This window comes from Schistocerca piceifrons, chromosome 4 (genome assembly GCF_021461385.2).
Source record: "Schistocerca piceifrons isolate TAMUIC-IGC-003096 chromosome 4, iqSchPice1.1, whole genome shotgun sequence".
In the NCBI taxonomy this organism is placed as follows: Eukaryota; Metazoa; Arthropoda; class Insecta; order Orthoptera; family Acrididae; genus Schistocerca; species Schistocerca piceifrons.
The window spans coordinates 619035056-619050759 of record NC_060141.1 but is presented as its reverse complement, the minus strand read 5'-3'; positions in this window follow the sequence as shown (position 1 = coordinate 619050759).

Genomic DNA, 15704 nt, shown 5'->3' with positions numbered 1-15704 from the left:
GTGAGATTACGATATGTGAACACAAAATAAGCAGTCTCGCATATGCGGATGACTTAGTTGTGATGGCAGGTTTGATTGAAAGTTTGAAAAGTAATATTTCGGAGCTAGATCAGAAATGTAAGGGCTATGGTATGAAGATTAGCATTTCCAAAACGAAAGTAATGTCAGTGGGAAAGAGATATAAATGGATTGAGTGCCAAATAAGAAGAACAAAGTTAGAACAGGTGGATGGTTTCAAGTACTTAGGATGCATTTTCAAACAGGATGGAAACATAGTGAAAGAACTGGAAGCAAGGTGTAGCAAAGCTAATGCAGTGAGTGCTCAGCTACGATCTACTCTCTTCTGCAAGAAGGAAGTCAGTACCAGGACTAAGTTATCTGCGCACCGTTCAATCTTTCGACCATCTTTGTTCTACAGGAGCGAAAGCTGGGTACATTCAGGTTACGTTATCAATAAGGTTGAGGTTATGGATATGAAAGTAGCTAGGATGATTGCAGGTATTAGTAGATGGGAACAATGGCAGGAGAGTGTCTACAATGAGGAAATCAAAGAAAAACTGGGAATGAACTCTATAGATGTAGCAGTCAGGGCGAACAGGCATAGATGGTGGGGTCATGATACATGCATGGGAGAAGCAAGGTTACCCAAGAGATCATGGGTTCAGCAGTAGAGGGTAGGAGGAGTCGAGGTAGACCAAGGAGAAGGTACCTTGATTCGGTTAAGAATGATTTTGAAGTAATAGGTTTAACATCAGAGAGGCACAAATGTTAGCACTGAATAGGAGATCATGGAGAAATTTTACAAGGGGGACTATGCTCCAGACTGATTGCTGAAAGGCATAATCAGTCTTAAATGATGATGATGATGATGCTGAAAAATCATATTCCAGAATTTATTTTGTTAGTTGACAACAAAATTTTGTTTGTGTTTTTTTTTTATTGTATGTCAGATGTGTGTGGATGTAATAAGGAAGAATTTTACATTTATGTGTCAAGAGATGAAGATACTCTAAATACAATGCTTCACCTTGCACGTGGTCCAGTTGTAAACAAATAAATGAACTTGTGAAACGCACAATAGTACGCAACACGATACACTACTCACTGCGACATTCAGTGGTATCAAAGCAATGCAGGACTTATGCATTGGGGGGCAAGCTAGTCAACAAACCACAAGCACGTGCTGGAAAGACAGACACAGCTGGGAGAGTTGGGGCACCTCTAAACAAACAGACCATATGAGCTACACGCGGCATTAGCAGTTGTAAAGCTTATTGCATAAACAGAGGCATAGAAAATTAAGGGAGAGTCTATGCTACAAATACAACTATCCATACGAAACACATATACAAAGAAAAGCTAAGGGATTGTATACACAGAAATGGGACCCTAAACTACGAGATATTTACTGAAATTATGCTACTATATACATTATATCCATATATGTGCAATATTTAGAACTCTAAGTATTGAAAGTACACATATTAATTATATTTCAGGGACCAGAAAACTCTTGCTGCAGGTAAACAAGCGAGTACAATATAAGTGGCAAACTGAATAACACGTCGCACCACGCCTATAATACAGTTTATCTTTCAGATTGATAAGATAAGTAGAGATGCACACATGACATTAAATAAGTTTTGAGATAGCACGAATGCACACTGAAGTGAAAGATGTATTAGTAGCCATCAAGCCACTATACACATATCTACGAAGATTTAGTTTTAAGTTAATATTAGGTTTTTCTTTCAGGGTACGATGCACTGACATGTCCTAAAGTGTTGTTGTTGGTGTTGTTGCTGTTGTTGTGGTCTTCAGTCCTGAGGCTGGTTCGATGCAGCTCTCCATGCTACTCTATCCTGTGCGAGCTTCTTCATCTCCCAGTACCTGCTGCAACCTACATCCTTCTGAATCTACTTAGTGTATTCATCTCTTGGTCTCCCTCTACAATTTTTACCCTCCATGCTGCCCTCCAATACTAAATTGGTGATCCCTTGATGCCTCAGAACATGTCCTGCCAACCAATCCCTTCTACTAGTCAAGCTGTGCCACAAACTCCTCTTCTACCCAATTCTATTCAATACCTCCTCGTGAACCATGGACCTTGCCGTTGGTGGGGAGGCTTGCGTGCCTCAGCGATACAGATGGCTGTACCGTAGGTGCAACAACAACGGAGGGGTATCTGTTGAGAGGCCAGACAAACATGTGGTTCCTGAAGAGGGGCAGCAGCCTTTTCAGTAGTTGCAGGGGCAACAGTCTGGATGATTGACTGATCTGGCCTTGTAACATTAACCAAAACGGCCTTGCTGTGCTGGTACTGCGAACGGCTGAAAGCAAGGGGAAACTACAGCCGTAATTTTTCCCGAGGACATGCAGCTTTACTGTATGATTAAATGATGATGGCGTCCTCTTGGGTAAAATATTCCGGAGGTAAAATAGTCCCCCATTCGGATCTCCGGGCGGGGACTACTCAAGAGGACGTCGTTATCAGGAGAAAGAAAACTGGCATTCTACGGATCGAAGCGTGGAATGTCAGATCCCTTAATCGGGCAGGTAGGTTAGAAAATTTAAAAAGGGAAATGGATAGGTTAAAGTTGGATATAGTGGGAATTAGTGAAGTTCGGTGGCAGGAGGAACAAGACTTTTGATCAGGTGATTACAGGGTTATAAATACAAAATCAAATAGGGGTAATGCAGGAGTAGGTTTAATAATGAATAAAAAAATAGGAGTGCGGGTTAGCTACTACAAACAGCATAGTGAACGCATTATTGTGGCCAAGATAGACACAAAGCCCATGCCTACTACAGTAGTACAAGTTTATATGCCAACTAGCTCTGCAGATGATGAAGAAATTGATGAAATGTATGACGAGATAAAAGAAATTATTCAGGTAGTGAAGGGAGACGAAAATCTAATAGTCATGGGTGACTGGAATTCGTCAGTAGGAAAAGGGAGAGAAGGAAACATAGTAGGTGAATATGGATTGGGGGGAAGAAATGAAAGAGGAAGCCGCCTTGTAGAATTTTGCACAGAGCATAACTTAATCATAGCTAACACTTGGTTCAAGAATCATGAAAGAAGGTTGTATACCCGGAAGAATCCTGGAGATACTAAAAGGTATCAGATAGATTACATAATGGTAAGACAGAGATTTTGGAACCAAGTTTTAAATTGTAAGACATTTCCAGGGGCAGATGTGGATTCTGCCACAATCTATTGGTTATGAACTGCAGATTGAAACTGAAGAAACTGCAAAAAGGCGGGAATTTAAGGAGATGGGACCTGGATAAACTGAAAGAACCAGAGGTTGTAGAGAGTTTCAGGGAGAGCATAAGGGAACAATTGACAGGAATGGGGGAAAGAAATACAGTAGAAGAAGAATAGGTAGCTCTGAGGGATGAAGTAGTGAAGGCAGCAGAGGATCAAGTAGGTAAAAAGACGAGGGCTAATAGAAATCCTTGGGTAACAGAAGAAATATTGAATTTAATTGATGAAAGGAGAAAATACAAAAATGCAGTAAATGAAGCAGGCAAAAAGGAATACAAACGTCTCAAATATGAGATCGACAGGAAGTGCAAAATGGCTAAGCAGGGATGGCTAGAGTACAAATGTAAGGATGTAGAGGCTTGTCTCACTAGGGGTAAGATAGATACTGCCTACAGGAAAATTAAAGAGACCTTTGGAGAGAAGAGAACCACTTGTATGAATATCAAGAGCTCAGAAGGCAACACAGTTCTAAGCAAAGAAGGGAAGGCAGAAAGGTGGAAGGAGTATATAGAGGGTTTATATAAGGGCGATGTACTTGAGGACAATATTATGGAAATGGAAGAGGATGTAGATGAAGATGAAATGGGAGATATGATACTGCGTGAAGAGTTTGACAGAGCACTGAAAGACCTGAGTCGAAACAGGGCCCCGGGAGTAGACAACATTCCATTAGAACTACTGATGGCCTTGGGAGAGCCAGTCATGACAAAACTCTACCATCTGATGAGCAAGATGTATGAGACAGGCGAAATACCCACAGACTTCAAGAAGAATATAATAATTCCAATCCCAAAGAAAGCAGGTGTTGACAGATGTGAAAATTACCGAACTATCAGTTTAATAAGTCACAGCTGCAAAATACTAACACGAATTCTTTACAGACGAATGGAAAAACTGGCAAAAGCGGACCTCGGGGAGGATCAGTTTGGATTCCGTAGAAATATTGGAACACGTGAGGCAATACTGACACTACTACTTATCTTAGAAGAAAGCTGAAGGAAAGGCAAACCTACGTTTCTAGCATTTGTAGACTTAGAGATAGCTTTTGACAATGTTGACTGGAAAACTCTGTTTGAAATTCTGAAGGTGGCAGGGGTACAATACAGGGAGCGAAAGGCTATTTAAAATTTGTACAGAAACCAGATGGCAGTTACAAGAGTCGAGGGACATGAAAGGGAAGCAGTCATTGGGAAGGGAGTGAGACAGGGTTGTAGCCTCTCCCCGATGTTATTCAATCTGTATATTGAGCAAGCAGTAAAGGAAACAAAAGAAAAATTCGGAGTAGGTATTAAAATTTATGGAGAAGAAGTAAAAACTTTGAGGTTCGCCGATGACATTGTAATTCTGTCAGAGACAGCAAAGGACTTGGAAGAGCAGTTGAACGGAATGGACAGTGTCTTGAAAGGAGGATATAACATGAACATCAACAAAAGCAAAACGAGGATAATGGAATGTAGTCAAATTAAATCGGGTGATGCTGAGGGGATTAGATTAGGAAATGAGACACTGAAAGTAGTAAAGGAGTTTTGCTATTTAGGGAGTAAAATAACTGATGATGGTCGAAGTAGAGAGGATATAAAATGTAGACTGGCAATGGCAAGGAAATCGTTTCTGAAGAAGAGAAATTTGTTAACATCGAGTATAGATTTAAGTGTCAGGAAGTCGTTTCTGAAAGTATTTGTATGGAGTGTAGCCATGTATGGAAGTGAAACATGGACGATAACCAGTTTGGACAAGAAGAGAATAGAAGCTTTCGAAATGTGGTGCTACAGAAGAATGCTGAAGATAAGGCGGGTGGATCACCTAACTAATGACGAGGTATTGAATAGGATTGGGGAGAAGAGAAGTTTGTGGCACAACTTGACTAGAAGAAGGGATCGGTTTGTAGGACATGTTCTGAGGCATCAAGGGATCACCAATTTAGTACTGGAGGGCAGTGTGGAGGGTAAAAATCGTAGAGGGAGACCAAGAGATGATCACACTAAGCAGTTTCAGGAGGATGTAGGCTGCAGTAGGTTCTGCGAGAAGAAGAAGCTTGCACAGGATAGAGTAGCATGGAGAGCTGCATCAAACCAGTCTCAGGACTGAAGACCACAACAACAACAACCTTCTCATTAGTTATATGATCTACCCATCTAATCTTCAGCATTTTTCTGTAGCACCACATTTCAAAAGCTTCTATTCTCTTCTCGTCCAAACTATTTATCGTCCATGTTTCACTTCCATACATGGCTACACTCCATACAAATACTTTCAGAAACAACTTCCTGACTCTTAAATCTATACTCTATGTTAAAAAATTTCTCTTCTTCAGAAACGCTTTCCTTGACGTTGCCAGTCTACATTTTATATCCTCTCTACTTCGACCATCATCAGTTATTTTGCTCCCCAAATAGTAAAACTCCTTTACTACTTTAAGTGTCTCATTTCCTAATCTAATTCCCTCAGCATCACCTGACTTAATTAGACTATATTCCATTATCCTCATTTTGCTTTTGTTGATGTTCATCTTATACCCTCCTTTCAAGACACTGTCCATTCCGTTCAGCTGCTCTTCCAAGTCCTTTGCTGTCTCTGACATAATTACAATGTCATCGGCGAACCTCAACGTTTTTATTTCTTCTCCATGGATTTTAATACACACTCCAAATTTTCTTTTGTTTCCTGTGCTGCTTGCTCAATATACAGATTGAATAACATTGGGGAGAAGCTACAACCATGTCTCACTCCCTTCCCAACCACTGCTTCCCTTTCATGTCCCTCGACTCTTATAATTGCCACCTGCTTTCTGTACAAATTGTAGCCTTTCGCTTCCTGTATTTTACACCTGCCACCTTCAGAATTTGAAAGAGAGTATTCCAGTCAATATTGTCAAAAGGTTTCGGTAAGTCTACAAATGCTAGAAACGTAGGTTTGCCCTCCCTTAATCTATCTTCTAAGATAAGTCGTAGGGTCAGTACTGCCTCATGTGTTCCAATATTTCTACGGAATCCAAACTGATCATCCCCGAGGTCGGCTTCTACCAGTTTTTCCATTCGTCTGTAAAGAATTCGTGTTAGTATTTTGCAGCCGTGACTTATTAAAATGATAGTTTGGTAATTTTCACATCTGTGAACACCTGCTTTCTTTGGGATTGTATATATTAAATTTTTCTTGACGTCTGAGGTTATTTCGCCTGTCTCATACATCTCGCTCACCAGATGGTAGAGTTTTGTCAGGACTGGCTCTCCCAAGGCTGTCAGTAGTTCTAATGGAATGTTGTCTACTCCCAAGGCTTTGTTTTGACTCAGGTCTTTCAGTGCTCTGTCAAACTCTTCATTCAGTATCATATCTCCCATTTCATCTTCATCTACATCCTCTTCCATTTCCATAATATTGTCCTCAAGTACATCACCCTTGTATAGACCCTCTATATACTCCTTTCACCTGCCTGCTTTCCCTTCTTTGCTTAGAACTGGGTTTCCATCTGAGCTCTTGATATTCATACAAGTGGTTCTCTTTTCTCCAAAGGTCTCTTTAATTTTCCTGTAGGCAGTATCTATCTTACCCCTAGTGAGATAAGCCTCTACAGCCTTATATTTATCCTATAGCCATCCCTACTTAGCCATTTTGCACTTCCTGTCGATCTCATTTTTGAGACGTTTGTATTCCTTTTTGCCTGCTTCATTTAAGACTGAAGAAACATAAATGCTTGTAGAGTGTTAGGTACAAAGGACCACACCTCAAGATAAATATAGATATAAGTTTATGATATGTATGAATGTGATAGTGTGAAAGTATGTGAACAAGAAAACAGTTTCAGTGCATCATATATCACAATGCTGAACTAAGGTTGAGCACTACCAAATAATCAAGGGGTCTAAGCCTAACTATTGTGAGCATTGATTACCCATGAAAGCATCAAACACCTGATTTCCATTGAACCTTTTTTTTGCATGTGTGTTACTTATGTAAACACTGTTTTATGCTCATTGTACATAACATTCCGTATTGACGATACAGCTCTTTATACCTCAGCATATGAAACGGTTATCCTTTATACAATGAACATAACTAGTAAATACTGAGCTGTACTTTTTTAACACTGAATAAGTGTTTGATATGATTGGTACTGTCAGATTTGAGTTTTGTTTATAAACAAGAAACTATTTTGTTCTTGGGATCGCAGTTAAGTCTAGTAATGAGACATAACTGAGTCCATAAATTCCTTTCCATGGAATTTCCTCAACTCTGTAGTGTGTAGATCTTTCCTGGACAAAGCTAGAGAGGCGAGGCCATGCGTAGTTATCTGATTGGCATGTAGTGTCTATTGTAGCAGCTATTGTTTACTTCCTTAATTCTTTGTAATTGATAAATATGCTCCAACTAGAAGTATATTGAAATGATATGTATGTCAGTTTATGCCATAAAGGCAAACAGAATCTATTGGTATATGTATGTTATGTAAAGACTGTAAAACCAAACAAAAGTAAAAAGAGTACTCATACAATTGGAATTGAACACTGTAGCAAAAATGTAATTTAACAAAATGCAAAACAAAAATAACAAGCAGACTATAATGTATATAATCGATGATAATGGCATCTCATTAAATGAACAGGATAAGTGTATTTTGTAATTGTATTTGTATTTTTTTATGTTATGGGTATAGTATGTGGAAAGGACACTACAGAAACTTTACGTAATGCAACTGCATCACAAACACTCAAAAACAAAGTGCAAAAACATACAAAACTTGGCTGCAAAGTGTTAAGTGTGCGTGTCATATACTTGGATGTGCATGTGATAAACTAAAGATGACAATACTTCGTGTAAGATGAATTTTCTGTGCTCAACAATGTTGTAAAAACGTGAATTTTCTGTGCCCTACAATGTCGTAAAAGTGGCAAGAAACTCACCTTGCTGACAGATGTCAGATGTACATCTGGTGTCCCCACTGAATAAGTGAAAGTGACGAGGTGAAATAAATTCCTCAGGCCACTGATGTGTAAATCACCGTATCAAAGATTTCCCAAAGGACAAATCTGTGCAGTGAAAGCTACTGTAAATGCACGACACAGACACTCTGGCTTTGTACTAAACATGTGAGAGCGAGCTGGGATGGACGTTGAGCTGCACACGCATGCTTCGCAAGCTAAACACGGGGCAGGTAATGACTGACAACAATGGGACTATGCGGTTACAGCAAATACTTTGTTATGAAAGAAAACTTATGTATGTGTGTGTTAAAAGAAGCTGACATGCCAAAACAAATTAATAACCATGCCGGATAACTCTAATGGCTGAAAATGAAGGCTATGCCCATATCAGCCAGGGTTATCAACCCTCAAAAAGAGAAATAAGCTCAGACACTGTGCACCTCTGTATGACAACAGTGCATGGTGGACAGCAATTATAACGGATCATACATTTTTTTTTTCTTTTTTCCTTCATTCTTTTCCTTTTGTACATGAAAGCCATATATAATCAATGGTAAAGTAACAAGTTACTTTGAGCCAGCGATAATGTTGTGATACAAAACAAAAAAAAGGAGAGATACATTCTTCAATTGATTAATTTCTGTATATTCACCTGTTTGTCTCTATAAGTGTTAGCAAGCGGATGTATGACGAGCTCCGCCGTGCCAGTATTGTTCGAAAATGTGTATTCCAACCATATATTAAAAAGTGTTATAAAAATTATTAGGAAGACCAAGTTTGTTTATACATATTTATGTCAATAACCCTGTCTCTTCACCATTTCACCCGCACCAAGAATCCTGCATCAGGAGGTTCAATGCAGACAAGAGGATTTTGTGTGAGCAGCAGAGGGGTAATCCGGTAACAGTACTGTCATAATCAGCTCTACGCACAATGGAACTATTGAGAAGTAGTACATAACTTTAAATAAGAATATTGATCTTAAATGTACTGACATTGAAGGTCTGTTGATGTTGTTGTTGTTGTGGTCTCCAGTCCAGAGACTGGTGTGATGCAGCTCTCCATGCTACTCTATCCCTTGCAAGCTGCTTCATCTCCGAGTAACTACTGCAACCTCCATCCTTCTGAATCTGTTTAGTGTATTCATCTCTTGGTCTCCCTCTATGATTTTTCCCCTCCCTCTGCTTAGTCTCTTGGCCTCCCTTGGTGCCACAAATTCCTCTTCTCCCCAATTCTATTCAGCACGTCCTCATCAGTTACCTGATCTTCCCATCTAATCTTCTGCATCCTTCTATAGCACCACATTTTGAAAGCTTCTATTCTCCTCTTGTCTAAACTATTCAATGCCCATGTTTTGCTTCCATACATGGCCACACTCCATACAAATACTTTCAGAAAAGACTTCCTGACACTTAATCTATACTTGATGTTAACAAATTTCTTTTCTTCAAAAACGCTTTCCTTGCCAGAGCCAGTCTACATTTTATATTCTCTCTACTTTGACCATCATTAATTATTTTGCTCCCCAGATAGCAAAACTCATTTACTACCTTAACAGTTGCATACCAATGCTGTATGTTGCACTGGCCAACACCAATGGGAGGGGTCAGTGACTGACCCCACAACCATCACACATTCTCTGTCTAGGACAAATCACATTACTTATGTATTTCCATAATTTTGGCAGATTAGAAGAATGTTGATTATTGTTACTGGGAAAGGGTTTCTGGGACATTTTAGTAAAAAATAAATAGTTTTTTTACATTTATTTGTATTAATTTCACAATTACAAGGATTACTCAGATTCACATTCAGAACACTTTACAATACGAACTACTTCTTCTTTCTTGGTGTGAGCAGGGCAGATACACTTCCTGGAAGAAGTGCAAGCCTTCATGTACTTACGGTCTTTGCTTCTGGTGCATAAGTAACAGCGTCCTTTCTTTGGCAGATTATGCACAGCTGCACGTGTTACTTTCCATCGCGGCTCCATAACGTTGTTTCCTCTGCTCACAGCACCTTGATTTTGATTACACCCATACCCAAAAGTTGATAATGCTGTAGTGTATTTTGAGTGTAGGCCTACAGCATTTTGAGCGTGTCTTTTCATGTTGAGGTCACAAAGTTCACGAGCAAGATCTTTCAGGTACTTATTTCTTCCAGAACTCTTTGTCAGGTAATTCTTTGTCCGTTCCTTGTGTGTATCTTGAAATACAACATATGAATTGTATGCTGCAATGTCAATCAAGTTGAAAAACACCGCCATTGGCCATCTATGCGTTGCTCGACGGCAGCTGTACGTTCTTACACACTTATCGAATGTATCCACCCCTGACTTTGTACAATTGTAGATAGGATGTTGTCTGGCTTCTCTTCTGTCACAGTCATATCATGACGTTGGGTTGACAATACTGTGACAACCTTTCCTCTCTTAGGCACGTAACTGACTAAAGTGGCATCATCACTAAAGGCAAATCGGATTGTTCCCGGTGTAGCTTTTTTTAGAGAAACAGGACGGAGTTCTGTAGGAACATTGCGTTTGTCACTTCGAATAGTACCAACTGTAGTTATTTTCTCTTTCAAAAGATCAGATGCGAGTGGAACGGTAGTGAACTTACTGTCCATGGTAACATTTCTTCCAGATTGTTTCAAGTTAGACATTTCAATCAATCTTCTAACTATTTCAGGGCCACTGTTATGGTTCTTCTCACTAGCATGCTTTCGAGTGTAGGAATCCGCAGCGAAGCAGTATTTCGTATCTGAATCACATAACAGGTTCACCCTTATTCCATATTTTCCTGGTTTTGTTGGAATATATAGCCTGAATGGGCATCACCCATGGAGGGTCACAAGTTCTTCATCAACTATGACTGACTCACTAGGATTATAAAACTCAGTAAATTTACTAACTATCACGTTCCATATATCCCTGATTGGAGCAAATTTGTCGGTCTGTTTTCTAGCTGCTCGAGTTAGAGCATCATCAAAACGCAAGCACTTCAGTAAGAGCCTCAAACTATGCTCCGAAAATGAAGCTCGGTACATCGTAAAGTTTTCTTTACTAAATATATCACGTAAACTGTCCTTGTTCTGTCTATGGACTCCACAGTTCAATAGAATTCCAATTGCTGACACAATTTCTTTCCTTTCAAACGCTTTCGAATTTTTTATGAATATATCTTCAGATGATTCCCTAAGATTTCCAACCTTTTGATTGGTACACATCAAAATGGTATCCAGGATGTTATCATCGAAGTACATGAGAAAAGCTTTACCTGGTGTATCAGGTTTTATCCCTGGCTTTGTTACTTTCGGGGTTCTCATTACGTTAGCAACAGACCTCCTCCTTTGATTTATGTAAGAGCTTCTCTTCCATATCATACTTGATGGGGCCACCATGTCTTTTTCAAGTTAATTAATTTGTGCTTTCGGCCTGGGTTGTCTTCTTGTTGGTTGAATATCTTTAAAAATATGAAAACAGAACTGAACACTTGTGAACTAAGCACTATACTGAGACACACATCCTAATATACTCCAAAATATCTGCAAAAAGTAATAAAAATCAATACTTACCCTGTTCACTTTCATCCAACTCGCTGCTGTCAGAAACTACTTGATCTGGAATTTCCATGACTACATCTTCAGTTTCACTGCTTGAGCTTTCGTATAGTTCACCACTAAATTCATTGCCTGAACTCTCAAGCAAATTTCTAATTTCGTTATCTGTCAGTTTCATCTTCTTGTACATTCTGTCAAATGCCACAAAGATATTACCTTCCACTCACCACACTGTTTACCGGTTGACTGCGAGTGGTGATTGTTGAACTGCTACACCTTCAGTTATAACAATCACTATAACTCAACAATGAGTGTAAACCAAAAGCTGTTCTTATTGTCAATTGTAGCAATTATAATTACAATAAATGTCATGTATTTGCTAAATAAACTACTGAACACGACAGGAGTTTTAGCCTAAAAACTTCGTTGGGGTCAGTTACTGACCCCCTCCATTGGTATGCAACTGTTAAGTGCTCACTTCCTAATCTAATTTCCTCAGCAGCACCTGATTTAATGTGACTACATTCCATTATCCCAATTTGGTTTTGTTGATGTTCTTCTTATAACCTCCTTTCAAGACACTGTGAATTCCATTCAACTGCTCTTCCAGGTTCTTTGCTGTCTCTGACAGAATTACAATGTAATTGGCACACTTAAAAGTTTTTAATTCTTCTCCACGGATTTTAATTCCTACTCCAAATTTTCTTTTATTTCCTTTACTGCTTTCTCAATATACAGATTGAATAACATCGGGGATTGGCTAAAACCCTGTCTCACTCCCTCTTCAATCACTGCTTCCCTTTCGTGTCCCTCGACTCTTGTAACTGCCGTCTGGTTTCTGTACAAACTGTAAATAGCCTTTTGCTCCCTGTATTTTACCCCTGCCACCTTCAGAATTTGAAAGTGCGCATTTCAGTCCACATTGTCAAAAGCTTTCTCTTAAGTCTACATATGCTAGAAACATAGGTTTGTCTTTCTTTAATCTATCTTCTAAGATAAGTCAAACGGTCAGTATTGCCTTGCATGTTCCAACATTTCTACAGAATCCAAACTCATCTTCCCCGAGGTCAGTTCTACCAGTTTTTCCATTTGTCTGTAAAGAATTCATGTTAGTATTTTGCAGCCATGACTTATTAAAGCAATAGGTCAGTAATTTTCACGCTTTTGACACCTGCTTTCTTTGAGATTGGAATTATTACATTCTTTTTGAAATCTGAGGGTATTTCACCTGTCATACATCTTGCTCACCAGATGTAGAGTTTAGGTGTGGCTGGCTCTCCCAAGGCTATCAGTAGTTCTAATGGAATGTTGTCTACTCCTGGGGCCTTTTTTTGGCATAGGTCTTTCAGTGCTATGTCAAATTCTTCACACAGTATCGTATCTCCCATTTCATCTTCATCCACATCCTCTTCCATTTTCATAATATTGTCCTCAAGTACATCGCCGTTGTATAGACCCTCTATATACTCCTTCCACCTTGTTTATATTCTTTCCAGTTGAAGTTCGCCCAGGATAAATGTAGCTTCCAGTTTCTTTCAGTTATTCTTTCCAATTAATTTCTTTAATTATTCAAGCAGCAATTATTAATCAATTTCCATTATATTATTTATACCCACCCCCCTGTATGTCACAACTCAATTTTCACAAACAAGCAGTCAACTTTCTCCACAGTCTCTCCCATCCAATGGGAAGGGCTGTTGTATGACTTGTGAGGAAGGCATTTGTTTAGCTAAACATCAAGACAGACTGCAAGTCATTTGTTTGCCAATGTAATGCACAACAAGATAATTCAGCACATTACAGCTTCCCTCAGTATTTTCATTCCATTGATTTAACACTTCAAGCACGTCCACATCGACATCACTGGACCTTTACCTCCCTCAGAAGGGTATCAAAACAGCTGGGCAGTGATTGACCATTTCCCTCGCTGGTCTGAAATCTACCCTACGAAAGATGGAATGGCCGAAACTGTAGCCATGACCTTTTTTTTATGAAGCCAACTCTTCAGCAATCCTCTCCACATCACTACCAATCAGGGTAAAAAATTCGAGCCATATCTCTTTGAGGCACTTTCAGCATTGCTTGGTATGAACCAGATTCAGATCTGTACCTGACATCCCACCACAAATGGTCTTATGAAACACCTCCATAGACAATTAAAGGCCTCACTCAGATGCCATGCTACATAACATTGGGCTGACAGCCTCCCTATTGTCCATCTAGGCTTCTGGGGAGCTTTCAAAGAACATATCAACAAAACAACATGTGAATTTATGTATGGACAATCACTTTGACTGTTTTTTATCACATTAACCAGTATTATTGAAGCCTCAGACTTTGTGCAACATCTTCACTCTTAGATCTGCAAGCCATTTCAAAAGAACATTCTACAAAGTGACAATTATTTTTCTGTGACTTACACTCATGCAAATAAGTTCTTGTTCGATATAAAGCCATTATGTAAGTTCTCCAACCCAGCTGAGCCCTACATCAATACAGAGACAGCCCCTAACAATGAGACATTACTTACAGGTTACTCCATGAGAATACCAGACACACTCAGTATTCCACCAACATAACCTGTGCCTCTAAGAAAACATAAAGTTGGCAGCCATGTACCTTTCAACCCCAAATATGGTTGACACTCAGAGAGATGGGGAATGGAAAGGGGGAAGGTGATGTGGATAATGAATTGTTTGCTACATACCTCTACAAACAAATTGTAGAAATAGATGCTCCATACAGTCTTGTGATTACATGTTGTAATTAATTGCATATGTTGTATTGAACAAACAAATTGTATTTACATGACACAAACAAAGTTGCTCATTAATATTTCTCTATTAATAATATCTAATATTACTGTGATAGTATTATGAAACACATCTTGACAAGTTAAGGAAGGAGAAGAGTAAAGAGAGGTGGGAAGTGGCAACAGGCAACAGGAGGAACAGGCCTAGAACTTTGTCTGACAGTTTCATGGTGAATGTGGAAAATAGATTTGACCTGTTGCTTCAGCTAGAAGCTGGTGAGCCTCAAGCAGTTGCAGATGTACACAGGGCACAACAAACTTTCAGCAGCAAATTGAAAAGTAAGGATGTAGGGAAAACAGTAAAGAAAAAGAAAGTGTTGTTGTTAGGTAGTTACCATGGCAGAAGTGTTGGCCAACTTTTGCAGGATGAACTAGGATCAGATTACCAGGTCACCAATTTTTTAAAACCTAGTGCTGGTCTGGAGCAGGTGACAGAGGATTTAGGATCACTTTGCAGATATTACACTACAGAAGACACCGTGGTTATAGTGGGTGGGTCAGGTAACAGTATTGACAGAGATCCTGGGTACAGTATAGAGTGTGACCTGGCAAAGATTGCATCAGCATCGAAGCATACTAGTGTTGGAGTTTGTATCTGTTCTTGGGTGCCATGACCGACCTCATTTGAACTCTTCTGTCAAGAGAGTTAATTTGGAGTTGGAATGGTTGCTTATGTCTTGTGCAGGGTCATACATTGGTGTGGTTCCTGTTGATTCTCTCAATAAATGGGATTATACTAGGCATGGCCTTCACCTTAACAGGAAGGGGAAGGGTAAAGTGGCTGGGAAAATAGCAGGAAAGTTAAAGGAGGCAGGAATTGTCATGAGTGATAAAATACCAGTGGTTATAGGGTTCAGAAAAAAAAACATTTTTAGGGTAGCGAGGACAGAAAGTAACCAAATTTTATAAATGGTTAGGACTGAGACAAACCTTCAGTTTGAGAAAGAACCCGAAAAACATAATTCTAGCTTATTACATCAGCATAAACAGCCATTGGTTAAGAATTTTAAACAGTCAGCAGATATTTTAACTCTATCCAATTTTAACTCAGTCAATGTGAAATGTCAGCTACCATTATTGCATCAAAATATTCGAGGACTGAGAAATAAAATTAATCAATTAGATCAACACCTTCAACCCATTA